The sequence below is a fragment of the Paramisgurnus dabryanus genome, chromosome 20 (genome assembly GCF_030506205.2).
Source record: "Paramisgurnus dabryanus chromosome 20, PD_genome_1.1, whole genome shotgun sequence".
Classification (NCBI taxonomy): domain Eukaryota; kingdom Metazoa; phylum Chordata; class Actinopteri; order Cypriniformes; family Cobitidae; genus Paramisgurnus; species Paramisgurnus dabryanus.
The window spans coordinates 4,237,679-4,261,173 of NC_133356.1; the positions used below are offsets into that span (position 1 = coordinate 4,237,679).

Below are 23,495 nucleotides of genomic sequence, written 5' to 3' on the forward strand. Positions count from 1 at the left end.
GCGTTAGTATATCACTTTAACTATTGGTTTATACTATTTTTTCTGATTTATTCTTTTATATTTTTTAAACTTTAAACAATTGTCGCCTGGCGTTGGGGTTAGAGTTGGGATTGGGTAGGGATGTCATTTCATGTAAATCTAACCCTAAACCGAAGTGAAAATGGTAAGAAAATAGGAAAAAGCAGATGAGTAGCCTAACCAATCCGTGAGAATGCCACGGAAAAAGACAGTTCGTAGCAGGGCCACGGAAAAAAGCGGAGATCCGTGAGAATGCCACGGAAAAATGAGCACAAAATTCCGTGACTATGCCATGGAAATACGTGAGATCAGGTTGCATGAACCACACGAACACATTGTATTATACCAAATACACAAAATACGTTGTTTTTAGCAATGAAATATGTGCTCTTTAACACGTTAAGATGGAGGTCTTCTTCATTGTTATTCTCTTAAAAACAAAGGGTAGTAGTTATAGTGGACCGGCATTCGTCAAACTTTTATGACCCCCTCCCCCACCCGGTGACAGTTGCTATCTGACAGGTCGTTTTTATGACCCCTTTGACAGGGGGGCGGGACCATCAATCAAAATCTGTACAAGTTGTCAACTTTAGACAGAAAGTATTTAATGGTTTTATTGCCGGTCATTTAGAGTGATTGTTTTTCCTGAGTGTGTTTTATGTTAAGCGTATGGTGTCATGTTTAATGACGGCTCGTGTTTCGACATTTACTGTTTATTGACATTTGATGTCAGACCTCAACCATCCTCCCACCTTTGCTCGCCCCGTGCGCTTCTCAATACTGACTTTCACACCGCGGGTGTGTTGTTGAATCTAAAGTTTTGCAACAGCATAAGTTTATTTAAAGGCAATCACTAATCATATATATATATATATATTAGATGTACCAGGCTACGCTTAAAGCCGATGTTTTCTATCGAGCTATAGTTTCTGATCAGACACAAAGTCTGAACTAAATAAAATTTTAAGCGGTTCACGAAGTCCGGGAATCTTTTCATGACCTGGTCTACAGTTTCACGCGTATTAAAGATCCGGCGGTGTCTGACAAAGCGTCGGGTGATTGTTCATATCTGTCATTTAAAATAAAGTTAATAAATGTAATTCTGTCCACTATGGCAAAATAGGAATTTATTTTAGATTTAGGGGAATCTTTAACCATGTCTCTGATTAAAACTTTTGATTGTAACATCACAAGTTATTTAATTAAATATTCTGTATACGGGTATAGTTTAAGCAATGACCTGAGCCATTACCTTCGGAGCCGTCAATACTACATTCTTTAGACGATAGTCTAAACTAAATAAATTTTTAAACGGTTCAGGAATTCCGTGAATCTTTTCATAACCTGCACTATAGTTTCACGCGTATTAAAGATCCGGCGGTGCCTGACAAAGCGCCGGGTGAGTGTTCATATCTGCCGTTTTAAAATAATGTTAATAAATGTAATTCTGTCCACTATGGCAAAATAGGATTTTATTTTAGATTTAGGGGAATCTTTAACCAAGTCTCTGACTAAGACATGTGTATACGTGCACAGATGGTGACAGAGAAACTTACATATGACGTTAATAAACTTTTAAATGTTTTTAAGACGTATTCACCCCATTTTGGGGTTTTATTTTTAATTAAAGGCTTCTTAAAACATGTGTGAATATGTGTATATTATACAAAGAGTCTTATATTGTCTGCTCTGACAAAAATAAAGTATTTTTTAGGTTTAGGGGAATTGACTGCGTGTGTCTTATAAATACAACTTGATAATACGTTTGTTTTGTAAAGAGACTTCTTTAAAGTCACGCAAGAATAAAATATTTTAGTTGTAACTGGTTAAACTTAAAGCCGATATTTTCTATCGAACTAGTCTATTTTCTGTTCAGACACAAAGTTTTCTGATGCTGATATTATGTCAGTGTGTGTTTGTGTGGGGGTCGTGTGATGTAATCTTTGAAAGTTTATGACCGAACCTTTATTGGGGGGCGACAAGAGATCTCCCGGAATCAGTTTGGATGGAGCAGAGCTGTTATACTCAAGTCTATTGGTATGTATGTGTTTCGCTGTGTTCGTGCCAGTATTTTGTATGATTTATTTAAAAACTAAAAATTCGATCTCTGGTATTGCAGCGAAATTGTCTAAACTGGTATTAACTATTCCTGGTAAATCGCGGAGAAGAGTGGCCTGAACAAAAAAGTCAGACCGAGACTAGAACCTCCCGCAGCGTAACACGGAAATCTTGGAACAAAAGAGACGCCGACTGGCTCGTGTTGTCCGGTGTGTTTTTATTTAATCCTGTTACAATAGATTTAAACAAACTGGTTTGGTTTAATATTTTCTAATAACATGTGTTATCTGTTTTAAAGGTTTGGATATCAGAGGCAAAGCGAACGTTGTGTGTACTATTGCAAAATATATAGCGGATCTCCACGGTACGTTTATCTTGCATAAGAAAATTGTTTTATTTAGATATTTGTCCTAATAACTTTGTTTTTATCTGTTTACAGGTTAGGATACAGACCACAACGCTTTGGACGTATCTTTAAAAAAGATTAAAATCAGAGACTTTTTGGATTTGTCTGGGGACATTTTAAACATTTTGTGGCAAATTGGATTTAAAACATTTCGGATACTGGATACCTAGTTTGATTTGTCCACAGAGCTTGTTTAAGACGTTTTCACCGCATTTTAGGGTTTATTTTTAATCAAAGGCTTCTTAAAACATGTGTGAAAATGTGTATATTATACAATGAGTCTTATATTGTCTGCTCTGACATAAATAAATTTTTATATTAGATTTTAGATCAATTGACTGTGTGTGTTTTATGTCAAGCGTATGCTGTTATGTTTAATGACGGCTCGTGTGACAGCTTGTGTTTAGGCATTTGATGTCAGATATCACCCTTCCTCCCTCCTTTCGCACAAGACCTGCATTCTTTCACAGGGGTGCGTGTTGTAAAGCGATTAAAGATTTCTAAAACTCAATGTTGGTAAAACAATCCCCCATTACGGTGTCAAAAAAGTAAAATGTTTATTTTAGATTTAGACAAATCATGAACAATGCTACGATTAAAACATTTGTTTGTAACATCACAAGTTATTTAATGAAATATTCCGTATACGTGTATAGTTTAAGCAATGATCTGAGCCATAACCTTCGGAGCCGGCAATACTATAATCTTTAGACGAAAGTCTAAACTAAATAAAATTTTAAACGATTCATGAGTTCCGTGAATCTTTTCATGACCTGCTCTATAGATTCACACGTATTAAAGATCCGACGGTGCCTGACAAAGCGCCGGGTGAGTGTTCATATATGCCGTTTTAAAATAACCTTAATAAATGTAATTCTGTCCACTATGACAAAATAGGATTTTATTTTAGATTTAGGGGAGTCTTTAACCAAGTCTCTGACTAAGACATGTGTATACGTGCACAGATGGTGACAGAGAAACTTACATATGACGTTAATAAACTTTTAAATGTTTTTAAGACGTATTCACCCCATTTTGGGGTTTTATTTTTAATTAAAGGCTTCTTAAAACATGTGTGATTATGTGTATATTATACAAAGAGTCTTATATTGTCTGCTCTGACAAAAATAAAGTATTATTTAGATTTAGGTCAATTGACTGCGTGTATCTTATAAATACAACTTGATAATACGTTTGTTTTGTCAAGAGACTTTTTTTAAAGTCACGCAAGAATAAAATATTTTAGTTGTAACTGGTTAAACTTAAATGTACTATTATCTATTTAACTATAAGCTATATTTTCTGAGCAGATATTTTTCTGTTTCTGATGCTGGTCTTATAACAGTGTGTGGGAGATGATGGCTGTTCACAGCAGGTGGCGGGTTGTAAACTAGGGTCTTTTTAAAACTGTAGTGGTAAAAAATGTAATAGCACATTGACAAAAATAAAGCATTTGGTTGTAACAAATTATTTAATGAAATATTCAGTATGTGTATAGCGATGAACGGTGTCAAAATCACCGGGGTCCCAACAATACTATAGTCTTTAGACTAAAGGGTATTTATTTTAATATAAATAAAATCTTAATCTTTTCGTGCACAATATTCTGATCACGCCATTAGATTGTGTACCAGCGTTTACAATAGAGAACATACGCGGATGAGTGTTCATATACACCGTTAAGAAACTTTTTTTTAAACGATTAAAGACATTTTCAAATCATCTTATGGGGTTTGTTTTAAATTAATGACATCTTAAAACCAACAGGGAATATGTGTTTATTACACAATAAAATGTAATTCTGGCCGCTCTGACAAAATAAGGGTTTAATTTTAGATTTAGTGAATTCTTTAATCAAGGCTCTGATTAAAACACATGAATGCGCGAACCACAGTTGCCAGAGAACGTACGCTGAGGCGCTCTTATGGCGTTAAGAACCTTTTTATTGTTTAAGACATTTTGACCCCATTTCCTGGTTTTGTGTCCGCTGTGGATCCCAACCTCTATGTGTTTATTATACAACAAATGCAATTCTGTCAGCATTTCTAATTTAGAACGCCTTTGATTTAAACATGAGGGTTTTAAAATGAAACGTCCATGTGACTTTTATGACAAAAGCTATTCGATCTTAATTTTTTGTTTTAACATCCAAAAGTTTTATACACAGTCCATAATTAAACAACTAGGTGTGTATGAGTAAGATTATATCTAATGTCACACGAGCAGCACCAAATCACGCATGTGTCTGTGTGTGTGTGTGTGCAACCAGGCTGTTTATGTGTGGGCGTGTTTATGAGCCTGTGTCTTTGCAAGGTGTGTGTGCGTGTGTGTGTGTGTGTGTGTGTGTGTGTGTGTGTGTGTGTGTGTGTGTGTTTGCATGGGGGTCTATGATGTCTCTGTTTGTTACTAAAGTTTTGATATTAAGTCTGTGTCCTCATTGACAATAAGTAAGGGTTTTTAGATGTAGGCTTTATTACACAGATACTGATTAAATCATGTTATCCATTATTTGCGATTTAAAGAAACTTAAAAGGTTTAAGACATTTTATCTCACATTGTGGTGTTGTTTTTTAATTAATGTAACCTTAAAACCCTCTGTTATCCATTTAGGGAACAATAAAATGTTAGCAAATATTATTTATCAAAGTTGACGATGTTATAAGCCAGGATGTCACTAACGTGACAACAAACATTTATTTAAAGACAAAACATTTTAACAAAATTGCCATGGCTTACAGAGACACACTAGACTTAATAATAAAAATAAAAATATACTATTCGAACATCCTAACCTGGTATTAGGTTAGATTAGGTTTTAAGGTCAATCAGCGTCTTTAGCTTTACAACTTACAGCACAAAACCCCCAATGACAGGATTTTTATGAAGTGGAGCAGACCCTTGGTATGCCTGTGGGGGTTAGGTACAACTAAGGTCAACATCTATCAGTGCATAATAAGCAAACATGAAATTATATTTTAACTATGGTTTGTTAATGATGTTGCTAGGTTCGCGTATTTTTTCTGAAACAAACTTTTCTTTTCAAACTTAGTTAGGATACACACGTTTGTCGCCTCAAACACCTGATCAAAGTTTTTCTTCGCTAGCGACAACTAATGTCTGAGATTTTGTAAATTCATCAGATGTTTCTTACTTGTGTATTTTCTTAAACAAACTTTTTCTTTTCAATCTTAGACAGTCTTCATACGTTTGTCTTTCGATAAGTTGTTCATAGTTTTTCTTCGCTAGTGTCAACTCATGTATGAGATTTGTAAATTTCATCATATGTTCTTACATGTGTATTTTCTGAAACAAATTTATGCTTTTCAAACTCAGGTAGTCATCATACTTTTGTCTCTACATACATTTGTTCAAAGTTTCTTGTAGCTGGTGTCAACTGATGTCTGAGATTTTGTAAATTCAACAGATGGTCTTACGTGTGTATTTCTTAAACAAACATGTTGCTGTTCAAACTTAGGCAGTGTTCATACGTTTGTCTTTTCATAAGTTGTTCATAGTTTTTATTTGTTAGCGTCAACTAATGACAGAGATTTTGTAAACTCATCAGATTCAAACAAAACTCATTCATTTCTGTAGTTTATGTAACACCTTGTCAAACTCTTAAAGGTAGTACTATCTGTTTAAAACAACAATGCAAAGTATTTTAGATTTACTTGATAAATCTTTTACATCAAAACAAACTAGGATAGCAATATGTTTGAATCTGTAACAGGTGATACCACCAATAGCGTGATGTACATAACAAAGTCTGTAAAATAATAAAGATTGATTAGGTTTTTATTTAGTAAACCTTTTAACACAAAGTGTAGAGTCTTTTGTATGTAACAACAAAGATGCGATGAAACAACGCAAAACAAGAGAGGATGCGTTTGTTAAAACACATATAAATTAAGATGCATACATCTACAAATGGGGCAATGTTTGAAATAGTTTGGCCGTATAGCCTCTAAATTCGGGACCAATAGATTAAAGACATTGCCCCATTTGTAGATGTATGCATCTTAATTTATATGTGTTTTAACAAACGCATCCTCTCTTGTTTTGCGTTGTTTCATCGCATCTTTGTTGTTACATACAAAAGACTCTACACTTTGTGTTAAAAGGTTTACTAAATAAAAACCTAATCAATCTTTATTATTTTACAGACTTTGTTATGTACATCACGCTATTGGTGGTATCACCTGTTACAGATTCAAACATATTGCTATCCTAGTTTGTTTTGATGTAAAAGATTTATCAAGTAAATCTAAAATACTTTGCATTGTTGTTTTAAACAGATAGTACTACCTTTAAGAGTTTGACAAGGTGTTACATAAACTACAGAAATGAATGAGTTTTGTTTGAATCTGATGAGTTTACAAAATCTCTGTCATTAGTTGACGCTAACAAATAAAAACTATGAACAACTTATGAAAAGACAAACGTATGAACACTGCCTAAGTTTGAACAGCAACATGTTTGTTTAAGAAATACACACGTAAGACCATCTGTTGAATTTACAAAATCTCAGACATCAGTTGACACTAGCTACAAGAAACTTTGAACAAATGTATGTAGAGACAAAAGTATGATGACTACCTGAGTTTGAAAAGCATAAATTTGTTTCAGAAAATACACATGTAAGAACATATGATGAAATTTACAAATCTCATACATGAGTTGACACTAGCGAAGAAAAACTATGAACAACTTATCGAAAGACAAACGTATGAAGACTGTCTAAGATTGAAAAGAAAAAGTTTGTTTAAGAAAATACACAAGTAAGAAACATCTGATGAATTTACAAAATCTCAGACATTAGTTGTCGCTAGCGAAGAAAAACTTTGATCAGGTGTTTGAGGCGACAAACGTGTGTATCCTAACTAAGTTTGAAAAGAAAAGTTTGTTTCAGAAAAAATACGCGAACCTAGCAACATCATTAACAAACCATAGTTAAAATATAATTTCATGTTTGCTTATTATGCACTGATAGATGTTGACCTTAGTTGTACCTAACCCCCACAGGCATACCAAGGGTCTGCTCCACTTCATAAAAATCCTGTCATTGGGGGTTTTGTGCTGTAAGTTGTAAAGCTAAAGACGCTGATTGACCTTAAAACCTAATCTAACCTAATACCAGGTTAGGATGTTCGAATAGTATATTTTTATTTTTATTATTAAGTCTAGTGTGTCTCTGTAAGCCATGGCAATTTTGTTAAAATGTTTTGTCTTTAAATAAATGTTTGTTGTCACGTTAGTGACATCCTGGCTTATAACATCGTCAACTTTGATAAATAATATTTGCTAACATTTTATTGTTCCCTAAATGGATAACAGAGGGTTTTAAGGTTACATTAATTAAAAAACAACACCACAATGTGAGATAAAATGTCTTAAACCTTTTAAGTTTCTTTAAATCGCAAATAATGCATAACATGATTTAATCAGTATCTGTGTAATAAAGCCTACATCTAAAAACCCTTACTTATTGTCAATGAGGACACAGACTTAATATCAAAACTTTAGTAACAAACAGAGACATCATAGACCCCGATGCAAACACACACACACACACACACACACACACACACACGCACACACACCTTGCAAAGACACAGGCTCATAAACACGCCCACACATAAACAGCCTGGTTGCACACACACACACACAGACACATGCGTGATTTGGTGCTGCTCGTGTGACATTAGATATAATCTTACTCATACACACCTAGTTGTTTAATTATGGACTGTGTATAAAACTTTTGGATGTTAAAACAAAAAATTAAGATCGAATAGCTTTTGTCATAAAAGTCACATGGACGTTTCATTTTAAAACCCTCATGTTTAAATCAAAGGCGTTCTAAATTAGAAATGCTGACAGAATTGCATTTGTTGTATAATAAACACATAGAGGTTGGGATCCACAGCGGACACAAAACCAGGAAATGGGGTCAAAATGTCTTAAACAATAAAAAGGTTCTTAACGCCATAAGAGCGCCTCAGCGTACGTTCTCTGGCAACTGTGGTTCGCGCATTCATGTGTTTTAATCAGAGCCTTGATTAAAGAATTCACTAAATCTAAAATTAAACCCTTATTTTGTCAGAGCGGCCAGAATTACATTTTATTGTGTAATAAACACATATTCCCTGTTGGTTTTAAGATGTCATTAATTTAAAACAAACCCCATAAGATGATTTGAAAATGTCTTTAATCGTTTAAAAAAAAGTTTCTTAACGGTGTATATGAACACTCATCCGCGTATGTTCTCTATTGTAAACGCTGGTACACAATCTAATGGCGTGATCAGAATATTGTGCACGAAAAGATTAAGATTTTATTTATATTAAAATAAATACCCTTTAGTCTAAAGACTATAGTATTGTTGGGACCCCGGTGATTTTGACACCGTTCATCGCTATACACATACTGAATATTTCATTAAATAATTTGTTACAACCAAATGCTTTATTTTTGTCAATGTGCTATTACATTTTTTACCACTACAGTTTTAAAAAGACCCTAGTTTACAACCCGCCACCTGCTGTGAACAGCCATCATCTCCCACACACTGTTATAAGACCAGCATCAGAAACAGAAAAATATCTGCTCAGAAAATATAGCTTATAGTTAAATAGATAATAGTACATTTAAGTTTAACCAGTTACAACTAAAATATTTTATTCTTGCGTGACTTTAAAAAAAGTCTCTTGACAAAACAAACGTATTATCAAGTTGTATTTATAAGATACACGCAGTCAATTGACCTAAATCTAAATAATACTTTATTTTTGTCAGAGCAGACAATATAAGACTCTTTGTATAATATACACATAATCACACATGTTTTAAGAAGCCTTTAATTAAAAATAAAACCCCAAAATGGGGTGAATACGTCTTAAAAACATTTAAAAGTTTATTAACGTCATATGTAAGTTTCTCTGTCACCATCTGTGCACGTATACACATGTCTTAGTCAGAGACTTGGTTAAAGACTCCCCTAAATCTAAAATAAAATCCTATTTTGTCATAGTGGACAGAATTACATTTATTAAGGTTATTTTAAAACGGCATATATGAACACTCACCCGGCGCTTTGTCAGGCACCGCCGGATCTTTAATACGCGTGAAACTATAGTGCAGGTTATGAAAAGATTCACGGAATTCCTGAACCGTTTAAAAATTTATTTAGTTTAGACTATCGTCTAAAGAATGTAGTATTGACGGCTCCGAAGGTAATGGCTCAGGTCATTGCTTAAACTATACCCGTATACAGAATATTTAATTAAATAACTTGTGATGTTACAATCAAAAGTTTTAATCAGAGACATGGTTAAAGATTCCCCTAAATCTAAAATAAATTCCTATTTTGCCATAGTGGACAGAATTACATTTATTAACTTTATTTTAAATGACAGATATGAACAATCACCCGACGCTTTGTCAGACACCGTCGGATCTTTAATACGCGTGAAACTGTAGACCAGGTCATGAAAAGATTCCCGGACTTCGTGAACCGTTTAAAATTTTATTTAGTTCAGACTTTGTGTCTGATCAGAAACTATAGCTCGATAGAAAACATCGGCTTTAAGCGTAGCCTGGTACATCTAATATATATATATATATATATGATTAGTGATTGCCTTTAAATAAACTTATGCTGTTGCAAATACTTTAATACGTGTGAATCTATAGAGCGAGCAGGTCATGAAAAGATTCACGGAACTCATGAATCGTTTAAAATTTTATTTAGTTTAGACTTTCGTCTAAAGATTATAGTATTGCCGGCTCCGAAGGTTATGGCTCAGATCATTGCTTAAACTATACACGTATACGGAATATTTCATTAAATAACTTGTGATGTTACAAACAAATGTTTTAATCGTAGCATTGTTCATGATTTGTCTAAATCTAAAATAAACATTTTACTTTTTTGACACCGTAATGGGGGATTGTTTTACCAACATTGAGTTTTAGAAATCTTTAATCGCTTTACAACACGCACCCCTGTGAAAGAATGCAGGTCTTGTGCGAAAGGAGGGAGGAAGGGTGATATCTGACATCAAATGCCTAAACACAAGCTGTCACACGAGCCGTCATTAAACATAACAGCATACGCTTGACATAAAACACACACAGTCAATTGATCTAAAATCTAATATAAAAATTTATTTATGTCAGAGCAGACAATATAAGACTCATTGTATAATATACACATTTTCACACATGTTTTAAGAAGCCTTTGATTAAAAATAAACCCTAAAATGCGGTGAAAACGTCTTAAACAAGCTCTGTGGACAAATCAAACTAGGTATCCAGTATCCGAAATGTTTTAAATCCAATTTGCCACAAAATGTTTAAAATGTCCCCAGACAAATCCAAAAAGTCTCTGATTTTAATCTTTTTTAAAGATACGTCCAAAGCGTTGTGGTCTGTATCCTAACCTGTAAACAGATAAAAACAAAGTTATTAGGACAAATATCTAAATAAAACAATTTTCTTATGCAAGATAAACGTACCGTGGAGATCCGCTATATATTTTGCAATAGTACACACAACGTTCGCTTTGCCTCTGATATCCAAACCTTTAGAACAGATAACACATGTTATTAGAAAATATTAAACCAAACCAGTTTGTTTAAATCTATTGTAACAGGATTAAATAAAAACACACCGGACAACACGAGCCAGTCGGCGTCTCTTTTGTTCCAAGATTTCCGTGTTACGCTGCGGGAGGTTCTAGTCTCGGTCTGACTTTTTTGTTCAGGCCACTCTTCTCCGCGATTTACCAGGAATAGTTAATACCAGTTTAGACAATTTCGCTGCAATACCAGAGATCGAATTTTTAGTTTTTAAATAAATCATACAAAATACTGGCACGAACACAGCGAAACACATACATACCAATAGACTTGAGTATAACAGCTCTGCTCCATCCAAACTGATTCCGGGAGATCTCTTGTCGCCCCCCAATAAAGGTTCGGTCATAAACTTTCAAAGATTACATCACACGACCCCCACACAAACACACACTGACATAATATCAGCATCAGAAAACTTTGTGTCTGAACAGAAAATAGACTAGTTCGATAGAAAATATCGGCTTTAAGTTTAACCAGTTACAACTAAAATATTTTATTCTTGCGTGACTTTAAAGAAGTCTCTTTACAAAACAAACGTATTATCAAGTTGTATTTATAAGACACACGCAGTCAATTCCCCTAAACCTAAAAAATACTTTATTTTTGTCAGAGCAGACAATATAAGACTCTTTGTATAATATACACATATTCACACATGTTTTAAGAAGCCTTTAATTAAAAATAAAACCCCAAAATGGGGTGAATACGTCTTAAAAACATTTAAAAGTTTATTAACGTCATATGTAAGTTTCTCTGTCACCATCTGTGCACGTATACACATGTCTTAGTCAGAGACTTGGTTAAAGACTCCCCTAAATCTAAAATAAAATCCTATTTTGCCATAGTGGACAGAATTACATTTATTAACATTATTTTAAAATGGCAGATATGAACACTCACCCGGCGCTTTGTCAGGCACCGCCGGATCTTTAATACGCGTGAAACTATAGTGCAGGTTATGAAAAGATTCACGGAATTCCTGAACCGTTTAAAAATTTATTTAGTTTAGACTATCGTCTAAAGAATGTAGTATTGACGGCTCCGAAGGTAATGGCTCAGGTCATTGCTTAAACTATTCCCGTATACAGAATATTTAATTAAATAACTTGTGATGTTACAATCAAAAGTTTTAATCAGAGACATGGTTAAAGATTCCCCTAAATCTAAAATAAATTCCTATTTTGCCATAGTGGACAGAATTACATTTATTAACTTTATTTTAAATGACAGATATGAACAATCACCCGACGCTTTGTCAGACACCGTCGGATCTTTAATACGCGTGAAACTGTAGACCAGGTCATGAAAAGATTCCCGGACTTCGTGAACCGTTTAAAATTTTATTTAGTTCAGACTTTGTGTCTGATCAGAAACTATAGCTCGATAGAAAACATCGGCTTTAAGCGTAGCCTGGTACATCTAATATATATATATATATATGATTAGTGATTGCCTTTAAATAAACTTATGCTGTTGCAAAACTTTAGATTCAACAACACACCCGCGGTGTGAAAGTCAGTATTGAGAAGCGCACGGGGCGAGCAAAGGTGGGAGGATGGTTGAGGTCTGACATCAAATGTCAATAAACAGTAAATGTCGAAACACGAGCCGTCATTAAACATGACACCATACGCTTAACATAAAACACACTCAGGAAAAACAATCACTCTAAATGACCGGCAATAAAACCATTAAATACTTTCTGTCTAAAGTTGACAACTTGTACAGATTTTGATTGATGGTCCCGCCCCCCTGTCAAAGGGGTCATAAAAACGACCTGTCAGATAGCAACTGTCACCGGGTGGGGGAGGGGGTCATAAAAGTTTGACGAATGCCGGTCCACTATAACTACTAAGGGTGCTTCACGATGTCATAGAAGAACCATTTTTGGCTGAAAGGTTCCATGAAGAACCCAAAAATCTGAAGAACCTTTCTGTTTAAAAAGGTTTGAAAGAAATGGTTCTTGAAGGACCTTTAACTGGACGAAACCAAAAATGCACCTTTTTTTAAGAAAGTAGGGGTGCGTGGGGCAAAAACGCGAGGTTAATTGTAACACGGACTGTTTACATTGTTGCACAAGGTTAAGCATTTTGTTTTTCCGGTACTTTTTTCACGCTGCCAAAAGACGATCTCTCACAAATTTTTGGAAATGTATAATGTTTTTCCAAAGAGTTATTGATGAACGAGTGTTTGGTGGTATGTAAGTACATTTTTTCATCATATGTTTTTTTTTTGGTTTCTAAGTTGGGTGTGTAAGATACCAAATCCAATGTTATGTCATATTAATCAGTGTCTTGTTGACTAACCCACATAGCATCGTTTTGAAATATGTCTGCAGCTCTTAGCAACTTTTTTGGTGGGCTTGAAAATATTTTGACCCAGCGGGGTTAATTGTAACGCTGTGTTAACCCCTCAGCACTTACGATATGAAAACTGCTATCGTTAGCGTAATTCTTGCCGTTGTTTTAAAAAGGCTACACACAAATGATTGCTGGCTGCCAACAAAATAGATGTGCTTGTCTTATAAAAAATCATGTGTCAAATTTATTTTTGTTCATATCTTTAATATTGATTGAATAAAGTCACGTCAAAGATTGAAATCATTATGAAATGAATGACTAAAATCAAACTTTGATGCTCATTATCTCAGAATTTTATTTTGAAACTGTAGTATGATTATTACAGACTGGGTCACATATAAAAAATTTTTTTGTCATAATTGTGCTGCTTTTTCTCACATATTTAGACATTTATATCCATTTATAATTGAACTATGGTTAGATGAATAAATACAGTGTGGATGCTTGTCTATTATAGACAGATATATAAACAATATCCACTTCAAGTATATAGACAAAATAATATTGAAATATTTGCCTGTAAACTTAATTTTTAGCAAGTGTTACAACTAACCCCCTACCTGTTACAATTAACCCCACCTATGGGGTAAGTTGTAACATTTGCACTTCTGTCACGTTTGGTGTAATTGTCCAAGAATGGTAAGTAATAGAAACAAACTTCAAATGTTCATTTGTAGCAGAGATGTGTGTGTTGCTTGTGTAAAAATATAATTAATCAAACTCAAATATTTATTAAATGATTGAGCCAAAACCAAAAAGCATTAGGTTGTGCCCCGCTCTCCCCTACTGGGGGCATAACACAGCCTCTCTTTTTTAAAAGTTAATGATCAAACTGTTTATTTTTTAATATGTCTGTATATTTGCTTTGAATTGACTCGTTTCATAATTCATGACTTTTTAATTGGTTGCTTTTATCCAAATGAATCAATCAGCCTCCACACGACTTTATATTTCCCTTTTAAAATGTGTCATATAGTGTTTATTTGTCTGTTGAGTGATTGATTTAGTTTTATGTGTTCAGGTGTGTTTAGCCATGTGTGTCACTCGACCCTCTGTCTCTGTTTTGCCTTTGGGAAATCTGCTCTCTGTCTGGGCAAAACTACTGGAAATTCCCCAGAAGACACGTAAAGGTCATTCCTATCCTACTGCAAGGACATCAACGATGAAGTCATCTGCCTTGATGTCTAAACTTTGATAGAAAATTTTATCACAGTTAACATCTGTTTGAAGGAGTATATGATGTTCCTTTAGGTTAATGTAACAGCTTTACTTAACGATGTACAGTTGAAGCTTTTTTTAAATGGGCAGGGCTTTCAACATGTTCCTGTCAAGTGCTAATGGAAGAGATGTGTTTACATGTTTTACATGTGGCTGACCAGACAAAGTTTGGCAGATCATTCAACCGGTTTGGCACGTTTAACCTGACCCACATCACACCTGAGCCTCTTTTTCCTAAAACTGCCTGAAACGAAATTCAAATGTATTGTTAGGTTAATGTATGCTTTTTTACTGGCAACCTTAAATTCTGCATTGTGTTAGCAGTGCAAAAGGTCATAGGTTTCATTCCCAAGGAATACACATACTTTTAAAATGTATACCTTGTAATGCACTGTATTAAAGTGCCAAATGCATAAAGGTCATGCAAAACTAAGATTTTTTGCAATGTACCGAGTTCAAAACCCTCACATTTATTCTTTAAATGAGTCATGTGATCCGATTTCATGTTTTCCTTTGTCTATAGAGTGTTAAAGATGTCTGTGCATACAGTATATCAGAGATCTTTAAAGTTGTAAATATCCTAAAACGGCTCCCCCACAGTTGGACGTCAAAATAGCTGGTGCAAATGCAGTAAATCCATCCAGAAAAACCTTTCACAGTAAACAATAAATACAGTAATTACAAAAATGCATTTACAGTATAGAATATATATGGCATAAACTGCTTATTAGTTAATGTTTATAATAGTATGTAATGTGTTTGTGCGTACTTTTGTTATGTTTTAAATGAAAAAGCAAATAATTTTAAAATAAGCAAATAATTTCATAAGCTCATGTCTCATTAATATTTTCACTAAACAAAAACAATACTGAATACATGTAGTAGTTTAATATGTTTATTATGGGTTGTTCAAATAACTTACAATGTGTTAAATGAGAAAGATGCTGCTGACTGTCGGACCGCGTGAAGCTTGATGTGTGTCACCATAAAACTATTAAAAGTTGCCGTTTAATAAAAAACTATTTTAAACCATCGCCTGTAAACGTTTAAAACATGAAAACATGAAAACATGATGCCTCTGTACATTTATAGTTGTGCATTTAAGACCCGCCATGATGTGGATAAGCTGTTTTTCGTTACCATTGACAAACTACTTTATTTGGCCTTCCAATAGAGGAAACAATAAGACATATTCGATTGTGTGCTGCGCATTTTACGTATGTTTCCTGAACATAGCAGAGTACACTGGATCTGCACAAAGGCTTCGTCTGAAACGTGGAACAATTCCAACTTGGCAAGTATACTCTGGCTTAGATTTTTTTACTGACGATTCAAACGCGAATTTGTGAGCCCTCGAAAAAAAATTCCATGGTAGCCACTGGCAATGTTGGGTGTAACGCATTACAAGTAACGTGTATTACGTAATAATATAATTTTCTGAAGTGAAGAGTAAAGTAACGCATTACTTTATAAATGTACACATTAATATTTGAGTTACTTTTTGAAGAAGTAATGCTAGTTACTTTTCAGTTTAATTAAAAAGTTATGTACCGAATTAAACTAAACGTAGTCACGTAGAATTACACACTCTATGTGTGCGCGCCTGAACAAGAACAGTTTGAGTCAGAAACGGAGATGAAAGGCCAGAGCTCGACATTTTTGTGATAGAAAATGCTAATTTCTGAATGCAGATCTTCTCAGTCATAAAAAACAACTGCAAGGCTTAAAAGAGATCAAGCATCAGCCAAGTAAGAAAAAGTAACGCAAAAGTAACGTAAGTTTTACTTTCCATGAAAAGTAACTAAGTAACGCAATTAGTTACTTTTTTGGGGAGTAACTTAATATTGTAATGCATTACTTTTAATAGTAACTTTCCCCAACACTGGACACTGGTAACTATACTCTAATTACTATTTTTAAAATTATAACGAAAAAAGAAATCAAATAATAGCAATGCGTTACTTCTCAACACTGCTCTCTTTCACTATTGCTTTGGGAGCTGATCTTCCAAATATGGTATAGCATAGAGGAGCAACAATACCATATGATATGTTACAAATACTGTTTTTTAACTCTTTTTTTTACACTTAAAATACACAAAATAATGTTCTTTTGACCAAGGTCATACGGGACCTTTAAATTGTTGCGCTCTTTACATGACTTATTCAATTTTTTTATAAAGCTCAACCCTTCCAATGTAGTGAAGCACCTCAGTTTCCTGGAATAAGGTGTGACTGTCAGAATAAATATACTTTGTCTCATGATCCAGTGGTGCCAAAGAAAGCATACTTCAAACTGAATGATTTTTCCACCGGGTTGAGAACGGTGCTCGGTATAAAGCCACCAGTGTCTCATGCATGATGTTTTTACAGGGAAACTTCTTATGCAACATTTCTTAGCTCCAAAGGAATCGGAGAGCAAACAGCACACCCTCCTCTTGACCGTTCTGTTCTGAAACACGGCCGTATTTGAAAGAATGAATGCAATTTCCTTTCCACAGCAATAAATGAGATTCATTTTTATAAGGGGAATGATTTGGAACGGTGTTAGCTGATGTCTGGATACGATTCCGGTTACAGGAAGGGCACGTTGGCCATGTGTTGTTATGACGGAGAGAGAAAGATGAAATCAAATATTACTTAACGTCTTAAAAGTATTAAAGGGTTCTTCACAGTCATGCCACAATTTTTGGTTCTCCAAATGTTCTAAGGAGAACAATGTCTTACCTTTTCCAGTCCAAGGAACCTTTGCAGAATCTTTATGAAACCGTACAGCCTGACAAAGACCACTACTGGAACTTTTATCTATCCGAATGAAGGAAAAGCAAAATCTTATCATTGTTTAGATACGTGGAAGAAAGATGAAACAAACGATAAAAGATTTACATCAGAGTCCTTCACAGCTTACAAAGTTGAGCCTTCATGTTTTGGGTTGTTTGTTGGCCGTTGCCTTGGCTCTCTGTGATGTGTCAGTGGTTTTTAGGAAAGGTCAAAGGTCACAGTCACATCAGACAGCATGAAACAGACCAGACGACCCTTAGTCAACAAACTAGAGCCTGAACCACTTGAAAGTTATGCAGAAACGTCCGCTCGACTGTTTGTAAGGACTCTATTATAAATACATGTTCTTCCTGAATGGGTTTGGATTCTTTGATGCAATTCCCCTCCATAGATTTATCTCATGCAGAATAAAACAGAAATAGAAACAACAAACTGACAACATACTGTAAATGAAATACATGATTTATTACATGCAATCCTGTTTATAGGGTCTGATATAAAGCAGTGCATAGTAACCAATCAAAAGAAAGCTTCAGAAAATGCAAACCAAATGAAAATATAGTGCTTTGCATCGGAAGGTCCTGTAATGCAAGCTTCTGTAGCATTGCATTAGTAGCACAAAAGGTCATGACTTCATCTCCCACAGTAGGCTACACATATGTGACCTTGCACTACAACACCAGTTTTAAGTTGCATGGGTATATTTGTAGAAATAGCCAACAATACATTGTATGGGTCAAAATTATAAAAATAAATAAATGCCAAAAATCATTAAGATATTAAGATTATGTACATTGAACATTTTTTTATACATTTCCTACCAGAAATATATTAAAATGTATTTATCATTATTAATATGTGTTGCAAAGGACTTCAGTTTTCTCAATAATATTATTTTTTTGCATCCTCATATTACAGATTTTCAAATAGTTTATCTCAGCCCAGCCAAAAATTGTCTATTCCTAACAAACAATACATTAATGGAAAGCTTATTTATTCAAATGATGTATAAATTTCAATTTCAAAAATTTTACTGGTTTTGTGGTCCAGGGTCAGCTTCTTTGGATTAAAGCATCTGCAAAATGCATACCTTTAATACAAATTATGCATTATAAGGCATTATACTTTGATTTTAAGTTTAAAATATTTCTGTAATCTTATCTTGTATCAATGTTTTGTTTTGTAAAGCCTATTTACAATCATGCTCGCTGGGAAAGAAACTATAGTGTAATTAAATAAATTGAATCAAGATGAAAATATTTGTATATCTTAAATATCATAACATTGCAAGGCCACTATCAGCAATGTGATATCTTAATTAAAAACGCAAAGCATGTATCAGATCTTCTTGGGCCAACTTGAGGTTAAGTGCTTTGCTCAATGGTTGACTTTCTTACAGGCCAAACCAGCGACCTGTTGTTTGCCAACCCTGTGCTTTAGCCCATGTCACCCCACTATAATATTGATTTTTCATGTGCGTGTTAGATTCTCAATAATATCATAAGCCAGGGTTTTTTCCAGCTTTTTGATGATAGGGACCTTTGGCAAGGGCCCCATTTCCTTAAAAATGTATATCCATATTTTTTAAAGAGGCATTTAAACTGTATTAGATAGACAGTAACTGTGATATTATAAAATTTTTGAATAATTGGCTGCAAACAGACTTTTGCTTTGTTTTTTATCTCTTTACATTTTCTGAGGACCTCTTGAAATCTTAATGGGGGACTCCTGGAGGTCCCCGGCCCCTAAGCTACACAAGAGCAACACAAGAAACACTGGACCATGAAGAAACTTCTCCAAAACAAACTGTAACTCAAATGTATTTACAGATGACTCTCTTCAGCACTTTTTGAGCATTCCTGTCCCCAGTTTTAATAAGCTGTAACTGGTTGCATTAACTGTATGTATATGAATCTACTGTAGGTTTCCTTGAAACTGCTGCCAGAATGTAACTTTGTTTAGACGAGCTTTCACACATTCAGTCACTTTAACAAACCTGCGGCAGACGCTGTGATCTGTACGGCTAAACAGACCCATTTATGGCAGAGGTTTTGCCTTAAAGTCTTCAGCACGCACCATTCATTTAATAACACCAGAGAGCAATTACAAAGTGTATCCCGAAAAAAGTGCTTGTGATATAACAGCTTTTGAATTAACAAGCTAAAATGAATGTTAAGGGATGGAGTCTACTGCTCTATAACTAAAACAATCTTGATAGATAAAGCTATATATGATGTACAGCTTGGTGCACTATATTTTTTGGAGTCACCAGCTGTTTACCATGCACTTTCATTAAGGCTTCAAATGTTTGTATTTGTAACCCAATTGCCCTCTGTGGGTTTAATGTAGTATTGCACAAAAACTTCTAGCACCTTCATCCAATTTTATACTGTTGAGGCAAAGACTTGTTAATGTTTGATGGTCATTTAACTTTGAACAAACTGTTGCCAGTAAATAACATCAATTTAAATCTACAGTACAGGTTGCCAGTCATTTCTACAGAAACATTTAACACTGTAGATTTGAACTCAGGAATCACACATGCTGATAAAAATGTTTGGATATAAGTTTCTGTCAAATGCATAAATGTATTTTTAAGAATTTTTACCAAATATAGACTGTTTGTATGTATTCGACATGCAAATATCAACATTGCAATAAAAATAATAATTTATTACTAGAAAGACCTTGACCTTTGTCATTTATTGATCTTCCCAGCCTGAGGAATGTGATCCAAGCAGATGGAAAGAAGAGAAGAGCAGCCGGCTGACCTTTGACTTTGGTCTTGAGCCTCCTTGACACCGAGGTCAGTTTCTGGTGAATCCAGTTTAAGATGGAAAACACATTATCTGTGCAATATTTTGCACATGTGAGCGTTTTAAAAATGTGATGTAGTTGAAACGAGTGGACTGAAATCTTATATTTCCACTGATTAGAAATATCAACATATAAAAGAGTACAGATATTTCATTCAGATCTGTTGCCGCTGATCCTGTGTTTGGATATACAGGAGGGCTGCTCAATTATGGGCAAAATAATTATCACGATTACTTTGGTAAAAATCATAAGCACGATTGTTTAACACGATAACTCAGTGACATGAAAGCATGCATTTATTTAACCTTCTTATTTAGTAAGAGATGCAATATGGCTTTTTCACTTCAAGGCCCCCTATAGTTGCCCACAATAATATTTGAAGGCCCCGCACTCACTCTTTTCCAAAATAAAATTAACTAAAGTTTGGAATGACCAGACAGATGCATTTTCGCTACTAAAATGGTCCAAAAATGTGTTTTTTGATTGTTTTAGCTTATTTTTATGTTTGTTTGTCCCATTTTCATTAATTTTAAGTCATCTTGGGAAACCAGTTGTGCCTTCAAAATGCCTTACAAACACATCGGTCCAGCAGCATGCAATTTATATTTTATAATTGCAAAATAATTGTTTAACCTCGAAAATATTTAAAAACAATTAATTGCACAGCCCTAATTTACAGACACAATCCACTTACATCTGAATTATAGTACATTCAAAAGTGGGGTTGAATGCACAATGATTTTTTTTATTTTTAGTAGTACATAAAGCTTCCAGTGCATGCATTAAAATACAAGAGTAAGACTTAAGACATAGTTAAGAATAATGGGGAGTTAAAACATATATACAAATGAATGTAGGAATATATCAAAATATAAGAAAACTGTACAGAAGAACTATTCTGTACACCTGCTATGATGAGACTGTAGATGCAAATTATAAAATCAATTATTCATGCATATTGTTTAAGGATCCTAATCTTATAATTTGGCATGAAGTACATTTCAAAAAATGCTTGATTGGGTAAAATATGGACAAACCCAATTAATTTCTGCACCTTTTTATATTCCTGTCTACTGTTTTATAAATGTCCTTGCCTAAATGTTTGTATTTTTCTGTTTTTAAACTTTCTCCCACTGTCTACATCTTTTAATAGTATGTTTGAGGTGGACTCAGTAATTGGCTATGTAGGTTGCGTTATTGGAGGCAGGTGATGCTGGTTACTGCAAGGTTTAAAAACCCTCAGTGTGTGACTCTCTGCTGGAGATGAATGGGTGTTTGAGTCTGAAATAAGATAAGATTGATAAGATTAAAGTAGTATTTAATGAAAGGGATTTTTATTTCAGTGCAGTACCGTGTGCCGAGGTTTATCTTCAAACATAAGTGTCCATCCTTAATGAAACATTTCACAAAAACACATGGAGACAGTCTATGAGCTTCATGACTTCACAACTCTGAGTACCTCAGGTGGCTTTAATTCTCTGTCAGATTATGTGCTGTGGTTCATACAATGAAACTCTGCGTGGCACATAATTAATCTTCTTTGAAACTATGTGGCCAAAGGTTTTGACATTCTTTGAAATGTTTTGTTTAGACTAATGAGATTATCTGATTATGTGCTTCCCGGGGGGGAACGTATGGGTTTGAAAAGAAAGAAGGAATAAACAATATTCTTTCATTTGGCTCAAAGTCAAAACTTTGCATGCAACCTGCTAATTTAGCCTCCTAGTTGCTGACCACATTGCGTGCCAGTAAATCATTAGACATCGGTAGCTGTCCGGTATCTGTCACATGCCTGTAGAGGCGAGATCAGCTCCACAGAAGCCAAGACTTTTAATTAGTTGAGAAATAACACAACACATTTAGTACTGTGGTAGAGAAGGAAACAATCGCTATACTGTTTGAGAGACATTAATGACAATAGACTTACAGAGACAATACAAACATATCACACAGACATGGGCATTTTTAACCCCCTTTGTGTTGCCTCTGAAAGGCATTTCAGGGGAGTGAAGTGAAGGACGCAGGTTTATTATGACTTATAATGTTTTGATTACTTACTCAGAAATGTATAGGTACACCGTGTAGAGGTTCATAATTAATTTTGTACTTTATATACAAAAAAAAATGTGTCTTCATGGCAAGTTATGTGTACTTACTATTTCTATTAAAGTCAAATAATCATTGCAAGTTTTAGATATTAAACTCATGTTTGTAAGTTTCCAAAAACTTAAAGTTACACATTGTCTTAACTGCTTGTGAGTTGAAACAAAGCGCATCTCCAAGTTTATTTAACTCACATTTTTAAAGCAGCAGGTGAACTTTCTTCTCTAAGTTTAGCCAGCTTAACATGTTTTACAGTGTATTTATTTTGATACACTAAAAATAAGTTTAGGTAATACTGTTATTTATAGTATACTTTTTTGTGCACTGAAATAAAACTATACTTTTAACTATGCTTTTTATTTGTAGTGTATAACATTTATTTAGCACAAAATATAACAATGCACTACTATACTTGCTGGTATTTACGTGTTTTTAGTATTTAAGTATACTTTATTTTCACCTGGGTTGTCAAAGTAGATTTTTGAACAAGTGAAGCTTTTAATTCTAGTATTTTAATATACTTTAATTTTTTATAGTTGCAAATACATGATTTATATTAAAATATCTAGAAAATGCACATTCTTTGTTATAACCATGCAAGAATAATGGTGTATTACACTCTGTCATGTGGTTTCGGCTATTGCTATTTTCAAATATCTGAAACTTAAATCATATTTATTAAATTTAATATTAAGTATCTGTTTATTTAGTTTGAGCTATTAATGGGTTTAGCTGTAATGCTGTATTTAAATCAGACTGACGTCTTTTTTATGTGACATTGATGTACTGCAACTTTGACAAAATAATTTAAATAGAAATTAATAACAGGCCACACCGTGCATGCTAAATAATCCCTAAAGCTCAAGAATGATCTCGGTTAATGCTTCTTTACTAAATTATATAAATCCTATTTAAAGAGTTTAACCTCTAGCCAGAAAGGACAAGTTTTACTAAATGACATGTCACACAGATATTGTTTTTATTTAAAGGGGACATATCATGAAAATCTGAGTTTTTCATGTTTAAGTGCTATAATTGGGTCCATAACAACCCAGTAACTTAGTTCTGGTAAACCATTCTCTGCAAGCATGTGAAA

General features: G+C 34.1%; 2 long non-coding RNA genes across 4 annotated transcripts; one reads left to right on the forward strand and one right to left on the reverse strand.

The window, feature by feature from the left end:
- The first annotated feature begins 1,005 nt into the window (after window positions 1-1,005).
- Window positions 1,006-3,292, forward strand: LOC135787525 (uncharacterized). 2 transcript variants are annotated; one of them, XR_012335557.1, is made up of 4 exons: window positions 1,006-2,055; window positions 2,138-2,285; window positions 2,375-2,440; window positions 2,516-3,292. It is a non-coding gene; the product is annotated as an uncharacterized lncRNA (long non-coding RNA). The 2 variants fall into 2 exon arrangements; XR_010547084.2 differs by having other exon boundaries at window positions 1,006-2,285.
- Window positions 3,293-10,185: 6,893 nt separating this feature from the next.
- LOC135787526 (uncharacterized) lies at window positions 10,186-12,903 on the reverse strand. 2 transcript variants are annotated; one of them, XR_012335554.1, is made up of 4 exons: window positions 11,384-12,903; window positions 11,154-11,301; window positions 10,999-11,064; window positions 10,186-10,923 (listed from the first exon to the last, which is right to left on the reverse strand). It is a non-coding gene; the product is annotated as an uncharacterized lncRNA (long non-coding RNA). The 2 variants fall into 2 exon arrangements; XR_010547085.2 differs by having other exon boundaries at window positions 11,154-12,903.
- Window positions 12,904-23,495: the final 10,592 nt, after the last annotated feature.